Source organism: Vicugna pacos, chromosome 10 (assembly GCF_048564905.1).
Source record: "Vicugna pacos chromosome 10, VicPac4, whole genome shotgun sequence".
In the NCBI taxonomy this organism is placed as follows: Eukaryota; Metazoa; Chordata; class Mammalia; order Artiodactyla; family Camelidae; genus Vicugna; species Vicugna pacos.
Genome location: NC_132996.1, coordinates 51,586,790 through 51,602,381, shown reverse-complemented (window position 1 = coordinate 51,602,381; position 15,592 = coordinate 51,586,790).

Sequence of the window (15,592 nt, the reverse complement as noted above, 5' to 3'; positions counted from 1 at the left end):
GTTGCATGTGGTGAGTCTGGACATGGTTCTCCGGGCTTTTCCAGGGACTCAACCGCAACTGGATGGATTTCTTTCTAAACTGGGTCATAGTCGTTAAAGACAGCACCAGGCGGGAGCCATTTGTTTGAATTCCAACACTGTGTTGAGTTTTTCTTAGAAATAGGGTCAAATTTTTTTACTGTCTGCAAGTTTATTACTCAAGTGGAGGGTTAGGAGTTACAGATTAAGAAATAGATTTGTTTTTTTTTCTAACAAGACAATGACCCACAATTTTCTAGTAAGATGAGATGAGCTGTCAACAAGGAAACCAAGAGTCATCCAACACCTCAAATGTGCTCAGTGCTTTCTAACTTTCTTACCACCTCATATGATATTCAGAGGCACCCCCATCTGACTCCAAAAGTCGTGTTCATTCCACTCTACCACCTGCCTCTAATGGATCTTCTCAAAGAGGCTTGGGTAGGTCTTAGCTTTTCGCTTCTAAGGAGACAAAATGAAAGGAAAGTGATGAGAAGAGAGCGGTTTCCTTCTCTCCTCACATCTCATCGAGGCCACTGACAAACAAACACCCAGCGCTGAGATTTAAGTGAGGATAAGCATCTGGGTCTTCGAGCCAATGAAAGTGCGCTGCTAGCCTATCCAAAATCTACAAAACTGAGAGGAGCGCCTCCGATGTTTCGACTCTGACTCTTTCATGGAAAGAAGGAGAGAAAAGAATATCCTTAAAGATACAGCAGTGCTTTGGGACCAAGGTAGACAGGAAGGAAAGTCGCAAAAAGAGCAAAGGAATTTCATCTCTTTCAAAACCTAATAGCTCTCTCCCATTTTACAAAGAGATTCTTCCCCCATTAAATGATATCACCTTTCTCTTGCTTTCGTTCTTTCATTCCTTCTCATGTCCCTTTCTTCCTGTCTTCCATTATTCCTGTCTTTCAGTCCTCTTTTTCTCTCTCTCTTTTCCTTTTTTGCCATGGCTCCTGTTCCTTCAATCTCTTTCTTAAAGTTCAAGTTGAAATACCAGCCTTAATCCCTAAGAAGCGGCTCTGTTTCCCCCGCCACCGCGTTGCACAACCTGTGGTATGGCTCTGAGCCACCATCAGCTCGGCAGCGAGCTTTTACGTGGCCAGGGAACATCTTGTACAATGCCACTTTTTATCAAAGCCAAATAGCATAACAATGCATACAGGGCCCCGTTCACATCAACCTCATAAGATTTTACGATGATAAAAACTACAACGTTGAAATATAAAATGCATCTCCACTTGAAAGTAAGTAGCCCCGGTGCCTCTCCCTGGCCTCCCCTCCCTCCCTAGGTCCCCTTCAGAAGCACCCCCTCCTCTTCCCCCTGCTCTCCTCCCCACCCTCTTGCCATCAAGTGCTTCTTTTGGCCTCCGACTGTTCAGGTTTCTCTAGTCTGGTGACCCATTAGGACGAGGTTGCACCACACTGGGGCGGGGCTCCAGGGGAGGGATGGAAAAGGCTTAAGTTGAAAGCCCCATTAAAGCTGGGTTTTACTTTCCTACTGCCATGGTCCCCTTAATGCTGGCAAGGCAGCAATGTCGTCGGGATGAGCATTCTCACTGGGGGGATCAGAACAAGAGAAAGGGAGAGGGACATCTAGAGATGTGAGTAAGTTAGAGCCTCTAATCCAAGAGGAGCCTGGCCCTGCTCTCCAGCTTCGAGGTGGCCTTAGCCAAAGACCTCCAAGGTGAGGAACAGCTATGGGAAAGGCGCTGACGGGACAGCCCAGGGCTGACGCCATGGGCCAGGCTGTCGTGGTATTAGACACGTCGTGGGCGTGGGATTAGGGAAGCATCCGTGAAGGATGGCTTCTCCTTCCCCACTGACCCCCTCCCGGGTGATTCCCACCAATAGGGCTAAAAAGGACCCAGACTTCCCTTTGCTTTGACACAACCCTGATCTTAATCCCCCAGAAGAGTCATAGGCTTCCCAGCAGGAAGGCTTCATGCTCTCTCCCTGAGTGTGGAAGCGAGACCCTCAATGTCAGGGCGTAGGAGGGAGGACTGGAAATGGAGGCGACTTGCCAAAGCCCATGAGAAGGATAATTCCCCAGTCGGCAAGTCCTCGTTCTCCCTCCCACAACACGGGCATCGGACTGAGCCTTCCTCCCTACCTGGTTTGTGGGCACCATTCATTCATTCTAGAAATAGTCTTGGGTTTCTCCTGTGTATTAGCAGTGTCATAGGCTTGGGGTGAATGAAGCTAACACAAGACAGTCCCTGCTTTCATGGCAGAGGAAGAGAGGTATACAATAAATAAATATGTAAGTAAAATAAAATAAATAAACTCAGCTAGTGATAAGTGCTATGAAGTTTTTTTTTTTTTTTGCCCCAAAACAGGATATGGGAAAGGAACAAGCCTAGAAAGTATGCGGCCACTATCAGTTATCGTGGACAGGTTGGCTTCTCTGAAAAGGTAACATTGAACTGAGACCCAAGAGAGGAGAAGGAGGCAGGGAAAGAGCATCCCAGACATAGGGAAGAGAAAGTGCAAAGGCTCAGAGGGAGATGTAGGCCTGGCAGGTGGGAGACACACAGAGAGGTTTCATGGAGGCTGGAATGAGTGACAGGGGCCTGGAGGGTGGACCAAGAGGTCATGGAGGCAGGACCCACCTCCGGCTCAGTCACCAGGCCCATCCGCAGGACCCTGCCCCTCACTCAGTGCCTGGGTCCATCCAACTCAAGTGTACCTGGGGTTGGGTTGGTTTCTGGTTTCTGCTGCATAGAGGTGCCTCTGAAAGCTCCACATGGCCTTCCCAGGAGAAACCCAGCCTCCCACCTCCCAGCCCTGGCACCAGGCACAGAGATTAGCGAGCAGTTTCTCTGGGTGTCAGCCCTTGGGTGTGAGTAAGACTTAAACTCTTAATTCCAAACCATTACAACATGAGTATCCGATTGCTGCTGATGACTTCAAATGGCTCGCTTGTGGGTGCCAGGCTTTTTTGCCAATGAAGGCTTTCTCTCCCAGCTTTGGTTTTAAGCGGGTCTAATATTTGCCGAAACTCCAGTTTAATTAAAAACAAACCAGATGGTTGAGAGAACAAAAAAGGGCAATAGGATAAATACCTTGTTGAAAGTCTCCATGAAAGGGTATATGGGTACACTTAGGAAAACGAATATTAACGTCGGTGTATTCAAGGGACAGGAGAGTGAGGCTGTTGACAGCACAAGCTCTGGACTCAGCTGTCTGGGTTCACGTCTTGGCCTTGACCCCAGCCCTGGCCCTCGCTACTTATCAGCTTTGGGCCTCTATTTCCTCCAATCTGTAAAACGTGACGAGTAACAGTATGTTGAGTGTGGTTGTGATGATTAAAGGAGTCGGTACATGTGAGCGCTGAGAGCAGAGCCTGGCAATTACAAAGATGTAATGATTGCTTGCTTTTATTGCTAAAGGAGCAACACTGGTGTGCTCCTGGGTTCGCCCTCCCAGTGGCTTGGTTCAGCTGGGTGGACCAGTGAGAGCCTGAGGCTGACGGTGAGCTCGGGCGGCTGTGTGGCTAGTATGACAGTCTTTCTTTCCTCATCATCCTAAGGATTCCCTGAATCCCTCTTCTGGGCTGGATCCTTGATCCCAGATTCCACATCTTGGTTTCCTCCCCTCTTTTCAGTGAAATGCGTCTTCCTGTAGCTTCCCAAGAAAAGCTGCTTGGGAAGTGACTTTTTTGAGACCATGCATACCTGAAAATATTTTTATTATATGCTCACACGATGTATGGTTGTCGGGTCAATCTTTTTTCTTTACCATAAACTGAATGACACCTGTTAGATCCATGTCTTTTGCTCTTTGTCTGCCCAGGAGTTGAAGAATAGGTATGGCTGCTCCTTTCTGTGGGAGGCAATGTCCTCCACCTCCCTCGTCAAAGGACTCCTGAAGACGTGACACGGGCTCCCTGACACGCCACCTATCGCAAGACAAGGCGGGAGGTCATTAACACTGTCCTTCATCCTCCGTCCTTATGTTCACTCAGCAAACGCTTGCAAAAAAAGTGCCTGTCCTATGTGCCGCGGACTGCGCTCAGGGCTGGGACGTGTTTTGATTTGGGGTGATTAATTCGTGTGTATTTATTTTGACAGGTTTACGTGGAGCCCTCGGGCCATATAACGACACTAAGACTTTTCTTTCAAGCTGCTCTCCTCAACTAGGTCAGCTTCCCTTACTTTAGTCAGCAAAAGCCAAACTCAATAGACGAGCCTGCCAAGAGAAGCCAAGGCAAGGACACAACAATGGAGGCAGGTGTCACTGGGGCAAACAGCATAGAAGACCCATTGTCTAGGGCTGAGGGGCTCTGAGGCTCAGGGAAAACTTACCTCACCTGCTCAGAGAATGGACCAGAACCTCTGTGCTCTGCTCACTGGGAAGCCAGCGGAGGTCCCCACTCCTCTCTCATAAGCCCAACTAGACGGGATCCCAGAGCAGGAAACTCATACGGAGGAGAGTAACAGTATCCATCACCACGACAATATGGTTGTTATTACTGTTGCTATAGAAGCCAGAAGGGAAAGACCATGTCAATGTGGCTCTTTGGAACACTAGCCCTGTGGTAGGGACTCAGTAACGTTAAGATATAACCCTCACTTCTGCTTTGGTTCCCAGAGGTGTTTTTCATCATCTGTAAGTAGAATTACAAGAAAGGTGTCCAACTAAAAGTCAGGGCTACTGTCCTTAAAAAAAAAATTGTATTCCCTTTCTGACCTGTGACATTACTTTAGAATTTATCCCAAGGAAATAATGAAAGGTATGAAATATTCCTGCTAGACTTATGACATTAATGAAACATGTGAGAAAAAATATAATCTTAAAGATATTTATTGAAACACTGCTATAAAATCAAAAACTCAAAATAGCCTAAATATCTTACCAATTAAAAATTTGGCCAGCACCCTCATTCAGTGGAATGCCATCCAGCCTTTAGAAATTATGTAAGAGAGATGTGTCCATTGATGTGGAAAGATGTTTATAATGTATACTGTTTTTGTACATATATATGTACTTGTATACATCTGTGTGTATATGACTACATGTGTTCAGAAAGATTGACAGAGAAACTATCTGGAGTTAAGAGTGGTTATCTCTGGGTTGGTGGAGTACTAAATGGTTTTTTTTTTTCTTTTTTTTTATCCTATCTATATTTTCCACATACTTTGGTTTTTTAGTTAAAACACACACACAGACACACACATACACACACAGAGACACACGTACACACAGAAACACATACACACAGACACACACCCCAAAAGGTATTTTGAATATCTAGGATAAAAAAGAGAGAAAGGGCTTCAGCAAAACCAAGGGCAGAGCTTAAAAGAGCCATCCCCCAGAGACACAATTTCCCAGCAGCCTCCTCTCTGCACACCTCACTCCTGAAGCCTCTGTTTCCTGGCGTTCTGTAGCACAGGCTTGCGCACACCTGGCTGCAGGTGGCCAGGAGATTAAATGTTGGCTGTGGCCGCAAGGGTCCCAACCACCCACGTTAGGTTGGTGAGTCAGGGCTTGCTTTGTGCTGTTGCAAGAAGCATCCAAGCATCAAGCCTGGAGGTCACAGAGAGGTCATTTCCCATCAGAAGCCCTTACGAAGGTATTCATTAGGTACACAAAGCCTTTCCTTAGGGCAGTTTCTGGAAATCACCCCATGGTCCTGAACTACATTTCACCTGCCTTCCAATTAGCTTTTAGCTTAGATGCAACTGCTCTCATGTCCGGGCAACGAGGCACCATCTGCCCAAAGCTTGCTGCTCATTCTCAGAACAAGGTATTGACGGTCACTGCTGTCTGTTGATCACCTACTATGCACCAGACACCAAGCTAGACTTTTTATAGACATTGTTTCCTAACCTCTGCTATGCTACTGGCCAGATGCTATTATCTTTATTTTTCAAAGGAAGAAATTGAGCTCAGTGATTTGCCCAGCATCTCCTATGAAGGAGCAGAGCTGGGATTTGAACCAGATCTGTGTCACTTCACATCCACAGGGCTGCTTTTCCTCCCCTCCCCTCCGCCTTTCTGTCAGTAGTGCCCATTCCAGCAGCAGCCACTGTGCCTTGTGGTGAACCCGTTGTTTTTAGCTGTGTCAGGAGCTGGATGAGTGAAATTGAAGTTCAGGGCTGGTGAAACCATTTTTAGGAAGCATTGTAACTTTTTCCCATGTTTCACCTCCCTCCACCTGCTGCCTCATCGTCTCATATCAACCTTGGAGTGGGAGTTGTATTCCTAAATGCTATGGTAATACTCAAAGTTCTCCCAACGCTGGAGGTTATTCTTAGCAAGTGGTGGGGAAGGGCACCAAGGTCTCCTCTGGTCGTTTCCTTATCTGCCTGTTTTGCCTTATCACCCACATCTCCCCGCCTCAGTCCTCCAGCCCACTCAGCCAGGGCTGTCTTTTGTTCCCAAATGTTCCCACCTCCAAGGCTGTGACCCCACCATGTCTGCTGCGAGGACTGCCCACCATTGAAGAGGTACTTAATAAATAATCATTGAAGAAGTGAATGCATCATGAGTGGATGAATGAATGTCTTCCACTTCATCTGGTTAGGTCCTGCCATTCATCCAAGGTCAGGCTCCAGCCCCGCCATCTCTGTGAAGCCTTTTCTCCATGGCCCCAGGCCTCTGAGCGAGCCCTTCACTCAGGACACATAGAACACTAGCAATCTCGGTGCTCTTTGTCACTCAGCAGGTGCTGTCTCATACCTGTAAGGTGTTTTGCGTGTCCTGCTTTATGAAAATGGAGAACGTGTTGTGTTAGTCAGAGACTTTGGAGCCAGAGAGACCTGGATTCAAGTTTCATTTGCATCACTTGCCAGATGGGTGACCTGGAAAAGTGGCTTAACCTCTCAGGCTCAGTTCCTTAATCTGTTAAGAAAGGGACAATGCCCACCTTCTAAGCTGGTATAAGAGCTAACTGCCCTTTCTCACAAATGCCAATGAATCAAATGACAAAATAATATGTAGAGCATGAGCTCACATTCATAAAAACAAGTGTTTCTTTTTGTAGAATTACATATTTATGGGTGGTTTGTGTATGAATGTAAGTGCAAAGTCGGGAAGAACACCACTGAACTACCAACACTTACTGTTAATCCCACCATGACTCTCCTGTATAGCAGTTATTTGTGTATATATTTTATTTCCCTCCCCAAAGATTATAAGAATCTGAAAGGCAGAAACTGACTTTACCCGTTAGGATGCTAAGTATGCAGTGGTATTCACCTCAAAGTCTCAGATGCTGAAACAGTGAGGTTATTTCTTGCTTGTGATGTATGTCCATTGTGGGTCCGGAAGGCACTGCACATCAAAATCACTAAGGGATGCAGGCTGCCAGACCATCTCAAGCATTATTAGGTAGAATGTGGAAGGGAAAGGATAGAAGGACAAAGTGTTTGCTCATAGCTCTTGGCCAAAGCAAGTCACATGGTCACACTGAACTTTAAGTGGGCAGACAGGTGTGATTTTCCCATGTGTCTGGAAGGAGTAGGAGTCCAAGTATCTGAGAAGTACTCAGCTGACTAATCTGCTGACTTCACTTCTTGTCTCTGTATCAGGGATGATGCTGAACACATTGCAGCCACTCAGATAAAACAGATGACTTAAAGCAGCACAACAGAATTCAGGTGCTGTTCAAGGCTCTGGAGAAAAATACAAAAATGAGTAAGACTTAGCCTACTTAATAAAAAGTTAGTAAAAGAAAAATATACAGGCTCAAGCAGTTACAGTGGGTGTGGTGAAACAAATGCTTTCACAAAATGATAACATCCTATGAACGTGTATTAGTTTTCTGTGGCTGCTGTAACAAGTAACAACACAGCAGCTTAAAATAACACAAATTGATTAGTTTACATTTCTGTAAGTCAGAGTTCTAACACCGGCCTTGTTGAACTAAAACCAAGGTGTTGGCAGGTTGCATTCCTTTCTGGAGGTTCTTGAATTTATTTCCTACTTATTCAGTTAGTTGGCAGAATTCAGTTCCTTGGGGTTGTAGGACTGCAGTCCCATCTTTTGTTGGCTGTCAGCTGAGGAATGTCCCCAGTTTCTAGAGGCCATTGCGTTCCTTGGCTCATGATCCCCTTCTTCGATCTTCAAAGCCAGCAACTGTGGGTCTAGTCCTTCTCATTTCTCATCTCTCTGACCCACTTTCCTGACTTCTCTTCTACTTTTAAAGACACGGTGATCAGATGGAGACCACCCAGGTAACTTAGGACACTCTCCCCACCTTAGAGTCCTTAATCTTAACCATACCTGCAAAGTCCCTTTCCCGTGTAAGGTAACACATGCGTAGGTTCCAGGGAAAAAGGCATGGCTCTCTTCGGGGGACTATTATTCTGCTTCCCACAGGGTGTTTTAAAAGTTATATATACATAAATACAAACTGTATATATATGCATATGTATATTATATATGTATATATTTATATTTATATATGCATTTATATTGTATAATTAAATAATTCATTGTGATTGCCAATGAAGGAAAGATTAATTCCAAATAGGAAGACAAGGGAAGACTTAACTGGGCTGGAAGAAGTTTACTCAAACTTGTTGTGGGCAGTGGGGGGATCCCGAGCTAAGGGGATCCCGAGCTGAGGGTAGAGCACACAGAGAGAGGACAGTGAGTCTGTGCTGGTTGTGTTCACAGAGCTGGAAGTGGGCGAGTGTGCCTGCGGTGACGGAGGGGAGACATGGGAGCCACGGGGCAGGACAGGACGGTGAGGAGGGCTGGACTGGGCGCGTAGTCTGGTGAGGCGGCGGATAGCTGGAGCCCAGAGCCTCGGGACTGTGAAGTCAGACAGACCTGGGTTTGAGGCTCAGCTCTGACACTCATCTGTGTGACGATGAGCAGGTGGCAACCTCAGTGAACCTCAGCTGCCTCAGCTGTGAAGAAGCTGCTGACAATAGCGCCTATTTCGTAGGGTTGTTGGGCGGCTTAATTACAACAACATTCAAAGTGCTTAAAATGTAATGAAGGGTGTTGTGTTACCATTACCCGCCATGTCCTTTCTGTGCTTGGTTGGGTCACCTGCACTGCGGGGACAGAATCTGGGAGGTCCAGATAGGTGGGCTGTGGGAGAATTCTGCCCAGCCTCCTCTCCTACCTCCAATGCCAAACCCATGGATGGCGTGGGTGAGTTCCCCACACACCAGATGCCCTTACTGTACCTTGTGGAGAGAGCCTGCTTCTGTCTACAAAAGCTCTCCCTCTGTCCACCCTGAGCTTGCCCTGGCACCTGGTTAACCATGATGGACCAGGGGACGGTACCAAGACCAGTCCTCAAACAAAATCATGTTCCCATGTCTTCAAAGGAGGCTGGGCCATTTCTTCTATCTCCGAATGCTTTTACCAACACATTCTTCTATGAGCCAAGGCAGCGACCTTGGTATGTCTGCATCTCCCTTTCTCGGTCTACAAATTCTGGGCCATAAATACAGACATGGAAGTCCCACACAACTGAATTGCTGTCAGATGTTCAGAACCCATCTTCGGGGAAGTGAGGAAAGGACATATATGTGAACATATATATGTATATGTGTGTACATAAGAAAGCAAATAGGCTTTGCAGAATTATCGATTTAGATACATGTCATATTTCTAAGCTAAAAAGCAGAGGAAAGAGGGAAAGCATGTGTAGCAGAATTAACAATAAGTGCCCAGCCCTGAATTTTCTCTGCAGGGCTGTAGAGCTAGTATAAGTCCTTCTAAATGGACAGAACGGGACGTCAAGCCCTGACTGCCCCAGACGGGGCGGGCTGCAGGTGCGGGTGATGCCTTCAATCCTCACCACCCACTCCCTCCACCCCAACCATGACTGTTTTCATCCTAACAAGGTAATAAGTAATAACTTTAGAAAATACAGATTACAAACAACAACAAAAACATAAGGTTTATGTGTCTCCTACCTCCTAGATAAACTACAATTAACATTTCATAATGTCCTATCCATCTTATTTCCACACAAATACTTTTCAATGTAACCAAAATGGAATGACTTTGCAGACGCTATCTTGAGAAAAATGAATATTTATTAAGCACCTGCATGTCATCTCCCTGAACCCTGGTTTCTGGCTGTGCGTCTCCCAAGGTATTTGTAAACTGGCACTATAAATGTAAACATATTCAATACATGTTAACAATTACCGTTATCATAAGCAAGAATCACAGTTATTGTTATCTTGCTTAATTATCACAGAAACTCTGCCAAATTATTCCAGATGAAAAAAAAACAGAGGCTCAGAGAATCAAGTCATGTAATCAACCTACATAAATTATAAGGGGTAAATTTATAAAAACCCAAATTTATTTGATTCCACACCCAATCTCAGTGCTTCCCCAAGTGATGAACAAGAAAAGAAAGCAAATCTTCCACAGGAGGTTTTCAGTCCAGGATAAGAGAGTTTGCTTCAGAATCTTTTCAAAGTGCATCAGCTGAACTGATTCGTAGCCAATTGCTTCCACCCAGATTAACTGCTCGAAGCTTTCCCTTTGGAAAAAGAGCTTCAAGAAAACCACAACAATTCAAGATGGCTTTTCCAAACCCTGGTCACCTCCAGTTTCACCTGGTTCTTCTGATTTCCAATTACAGTCAATTCCTTTCTAATAATAGTAACTTGAGCACAAATAAGAAGTCTTCTGTACCAATCACTTACTCCTAAACCCCTTGTCAATGCTTTGGGGTTAGCTACTGCGCCCTTGTGCCTCCCTAGTCCCTCATTAGAACACATGATGGAAAACCGACTTGAACAAAGTTCAGCTATCATTGTCATCCATCTGCACTTTATTAGACTTGATTCTCTTGGCCAGGTGGTCACCTTTGCTGCTCTGCCTCACGCACAGTCACCCGTGTGTTCACACACGCACACGCACACACACGCATGCATTGAGCTGCTATGAGTCATGTGTCTGAGTATCCCGAAATCTGGCACCACATGCTGGGCTGGCCCAGATCACACCAGGGTAAAGGCTGACTTGGCATACAGCTTGGCTGTCTGAGGAATGTAGATTCAGGTGGAATTAATTAAAGGAGAATTGGCTTCCAGCTCTTAATTAAAGTGTTACACCTGCATCCAAGTTTGCCTCTCCTCTCTATTCTCCAGAGAGTGAACTAGTGACCAAATCCAAGCAAGATAAGGGTCTTGGGGGCCGCACCAGCATGATCCTCAAGTTCACCCGGACTGCAGGTGAGTGAGGAACTTCTGCCCAAAGAGCCCCGATGCTAAAGTAGCTTGTCTACTGCTGATGGTGACAAATGCCTGGAATTCTACCATCAGAGCTTCATCCCTGTGAATTACAGCTTTGGAGCTGCAGAAGACCCTCTGTTATAATGCACATACCTGCGGAGCGCGACAAAGTAAGGCTTATTTATCAGTAGTGCATTCATGCAAATTATTCCATTGGAAGATCTCATTACTTAACATGGCCCTCAGGACACCAGGACATATAAGTCTGCATGGGAGGCTCTACCAAGATAACTGGATTGGAGAGCCACGCAGTAGGAGAGCCTGGGACCCTGCAGAGGAAGGTGTGAGAGCAGAGCTGACTTCATAACCTTAATTTCCATTGGCTGATGGAATCACTGAGCTGCAGACACGGCTGGGTGACCTTCGGCAGATCCCTGGCCTGTCTTGGTGACTTAGCCACTCCCCAGAGGTGATTGAGGTGACCTACAGCCCTGGGCAGCTGGGTGAAGAAGTAATTAATGGCTGTGAAAGAGCCTGAAAACACCAGGTTTGTTGCCATGCAAGGCGTGATTGTTAAGTCATTAGGAGGACTGGCTAATTATTATTTCAGAAGTTGCTGGTGGAAGGGGGTCGCACCTGTTGCTCTCCATGGGGAAAACTTGGACAGGGGATGGGGAAGACAGAAGGGATACAGGTGTAGCTCTCACCGCTTGCTCTCAGCCTGTGCTAGAAAACTGGTTTTTCTGCATCCACAGTAAGCAGCCTGCGGAACAGTGTTTCACGTATCAGGATGTATGAGGACCAGGAGTCCGTAATGGGTTTCCTGGGCTTCTGACTTGGCCGTTGGTATTTTCACCATGCCCCTACCTGGCAATTAGCTCTCCCAGGAACTGGGAATACGAAGCACTGACAAAAGGAACTGGTCTGTGGTGACTCACACTAACCATCCTTTTTTGGATGGCCCAGGTGGTAGGTATGACCAAGTGCTCCGGAGACCAGGTAGGGAGCTGGAGCCCAAGAAGAGTGTGGTTAAACTCAGCCACTAAAGAGATGTGTGACTTTCTACAAATTATTTCCTTAAACTTCTGAGTCTTACTTTCTTCATCTACAAAACTGGGGGAAACAAACTCTGTCTCATTTTTCTTCTATAAGGATTGGTGTAAAGACTGAACTAAGCAACAGATATGAAAGTTCTTTGTGCAGCATAAAACGCTACTTGGATACTATCTCAGTGTCTGTGATCTTCAGTGTCAAGGTCTGAAACCAGATATATTTCTCCCAGAAGCTTTTCCAAACTTTATTCATGGAGCGAGAAGTCATGACATTTGTCCCAGTGAATAAATGGGGAAGAAGATGCTTCAAAGGTGTCATAGGAAGAAGCCTTATTTGACCCAGTGAATCTCACCCAACAGTCTGTCACAAGGAACTGAAATTTTGAGTGCTTGTCAGTGTTTTCAATGAAAGAATTTTCCCTCCTGAGGTGCATCTTTAAAATGCCTACTTCATAGCCAGCATGACAATAAGATGGGGGAAGCATGGGAGAATTCACAGTTATCCACTGATGGATGAATACAAACTGGTTCATCCGATCAGCCAGTTCTCCAGCATGACCCTGACACATGGGACTTGGGGTGGGTAACTTTTAATGAACGGGAGGGAGAGCTCAAGGAAGCAGCAGCCCCAGAGAGCCACAATAGAATGTTGGGTGCCCAGAAAGGTGCAGAGAGGGGAATTCTGTAAAGAGAAGGGTGAGAAATAGAAACATGTTATTCCTATTGATAGTAAGACTTTCTCATAACCCTCTGCAGATTGGAGCTTTTGTGCATGTTTTCTCTCCTACTCCTCACAGCAGCTTGGTGCATTATTATTATTTCCTTTTCATACAGAATAAAAGCTTCAATGACATGCCCAGGGGAGTAGATCAAATGTGTGGTGCGGGCAGGACTCAGATGCAGGTCCTGAGTCTCTAAGTCTGTGCTTTTCCACCACACCCTCGTACCATCACTTCACATCTTACCTGGAGGGGACACTCTTTTCTAATTTCAATTTACCCAGCCCTAAAGATTTTATCTTTCCTTCTCCTAGAGAGTGACTGAGACATTGGAGATGCTCAGTAAGTAGTTGGCTCCTTCCTTCTCCTTTCCCATCTTAGTCCAACCTGTTCAGTGGAGGAATAATAATAGTTAACATCCATGGAACATTCCTATGTGCTGAGTGGTCTGCATATAATATATGCAGTTCTCACAACAATCTTTTAAGATCGATCTCGTATCCTCAGTCTATAGAGGCAAAGACCAAGGCTTAGAGAGTATGAACAGCTTGCCCAAGGTCACGTAGGTGGTAAACCGGTGAGCCAGGATTCCAGCCCAGGTCTGCCTGTCATTAAAGCCCATATAAGAGGCATTGTCATCAATACACAAAAGCTATCAAGTGATATCTTTTTCTTCTTTTTTTAAACTAGCTGTTCTCCAATTCCCATTCATATAAAAGCTAAATTCTTAGAAGCTACCTTTTCTCATAAAAACTTCTGTTCATATTTTCATAGGGCCTATGAGCAAGAGTTTAATATATTATGTACATTGAAATAGAATTCCCTATAGTGAGGGACATTTTCATCTTTACTAGGTAAAGTGGTACCAATTTAGACAGCTACCCATGGCATATGAGAGAAATATTATTTCTCTATTTCCTAGCCAGAAACATAGCATTGTGAAAGTCTTAATTTTTTTCCAGCCTACTAGTGTGTGGTTTTAATCTGCATTCGCCTGATAATTAATAAGGTTGAGCATCTTTTCAAGGGTTATTGACCATTTGTGTTGCCTCTTCAGTGAAACACCTATTCATAGCTTCTGACTACTTTTCTACTGGGTCATCTTTTTTCTTGACTTGTGGAAATTCTTTATATATGAGATACTCTGGATACCAATTCTTTGTGGATTATATGTATAGCACATATTTTATCTTGCTTTGTGACTGGCCTTTCACTCCATAGGGCCCTTCAGTGAACATATTTTGTTTTTAATACATTGAATTAAGTTTTAAAGGGTTCTACTTTTGTGTCTTATTTAAGAAACCCTCTACTACTCTGAAATTGTATGATATTTTGTATTATCTTTAGTTTTTAAGTGCTTAAATAAGCAATGTTTTTGAACACTCCTATTTGAATAATTTATTGATAAATGCTTTGGGGTTTTCTGGTAGCCAATCATATTGGCATATCACATATGACAATCACAGAGACTAGCAATATTTGTGTTTCTGTCCTTCAACACCGATTATTTAAATTTGTTTTTCCTGACCCACTGACCTTGGGTGAAAGTTTCATTAGAGGTGGTGATAGTGGGCACTGCTGTCTGGTTCTTGATTTTACCATTGAATAGGATGCTGGCTGTACGTTCACTAAGCTTTCTTCAGGGTAAGGAATTTCCCTTGTAGACTAAATCTAATAAGATATTTTACATGAATATGTGCTGAATTTTATCAATGCTAATTCTATATCTATTAAAGGTATAAGTTCTTTTTTCATCTTTTAATGTGGTGAGTTACATTAATTGTTTTTCTAATATTAAATCAACTTTGGAGGGAAGTAGGTATAGCTCAAGTGGTAGAACACATGCTTAGAATGCACAAGGTCCTGGGTTCAATCCCTAGTACCTCCTCTAAAAATTAACAAACCTAATTACCCTCCCCCTGCCAAAATGAAATAATTAAACAATATGATAATTTTAAAAAATCAACTTTGCATTCCTGGTATGAAGTCACATCATTTTTATACATATGGTTTACTAAGATATTGCATCTACACTGAGTGAAATTAGTTGTACTGCCCTTTCTCATACTTAGCTTACCTGGTTTTGGTCATAATGGTCATTGGAGCTTCATAAAATCAATTGATGAGTATTACCTCTTAGCCATTCCTCTAAAAGAGTTTGCGAGAGAATTAGAATGATGGGTTCCATGAATAGGGTGATAGAATTTCCTGTAAAACCATCTGTGCGAGATGTTTTATTTAGGGGCAAATTTTTAATGCCTGATTTATTAACTTTAAGGTCACAGATCTTTAATTTCTTCATAAATTGGTTTTGTTCATTTGCATTTTTTGGTAGTTATCATTTCAGTCCATTTCGTCTGTGATTTCAACTTTGTCTTATCATCATCAGTGTAGCTTTTGCTGCATTTCAGTTTGGCCCCCTTTTGTCATTTCTAACATTTTTAAGGACTCCTCTCATTTTCTTCATCCCTCTTGTCTTGTCTTCTTCTTGGGTGCTATGACGTTTACCACAATGATTTCAGCTATTGAGTCCTTCATGTTTATCCTGCTTGTGAGTTGTTGAACTCTCTGAACCTAATTGGTTTATTTCTTAAAATATGAAAAATGTTTAGTTCTTAATATCTTCTGAATATTG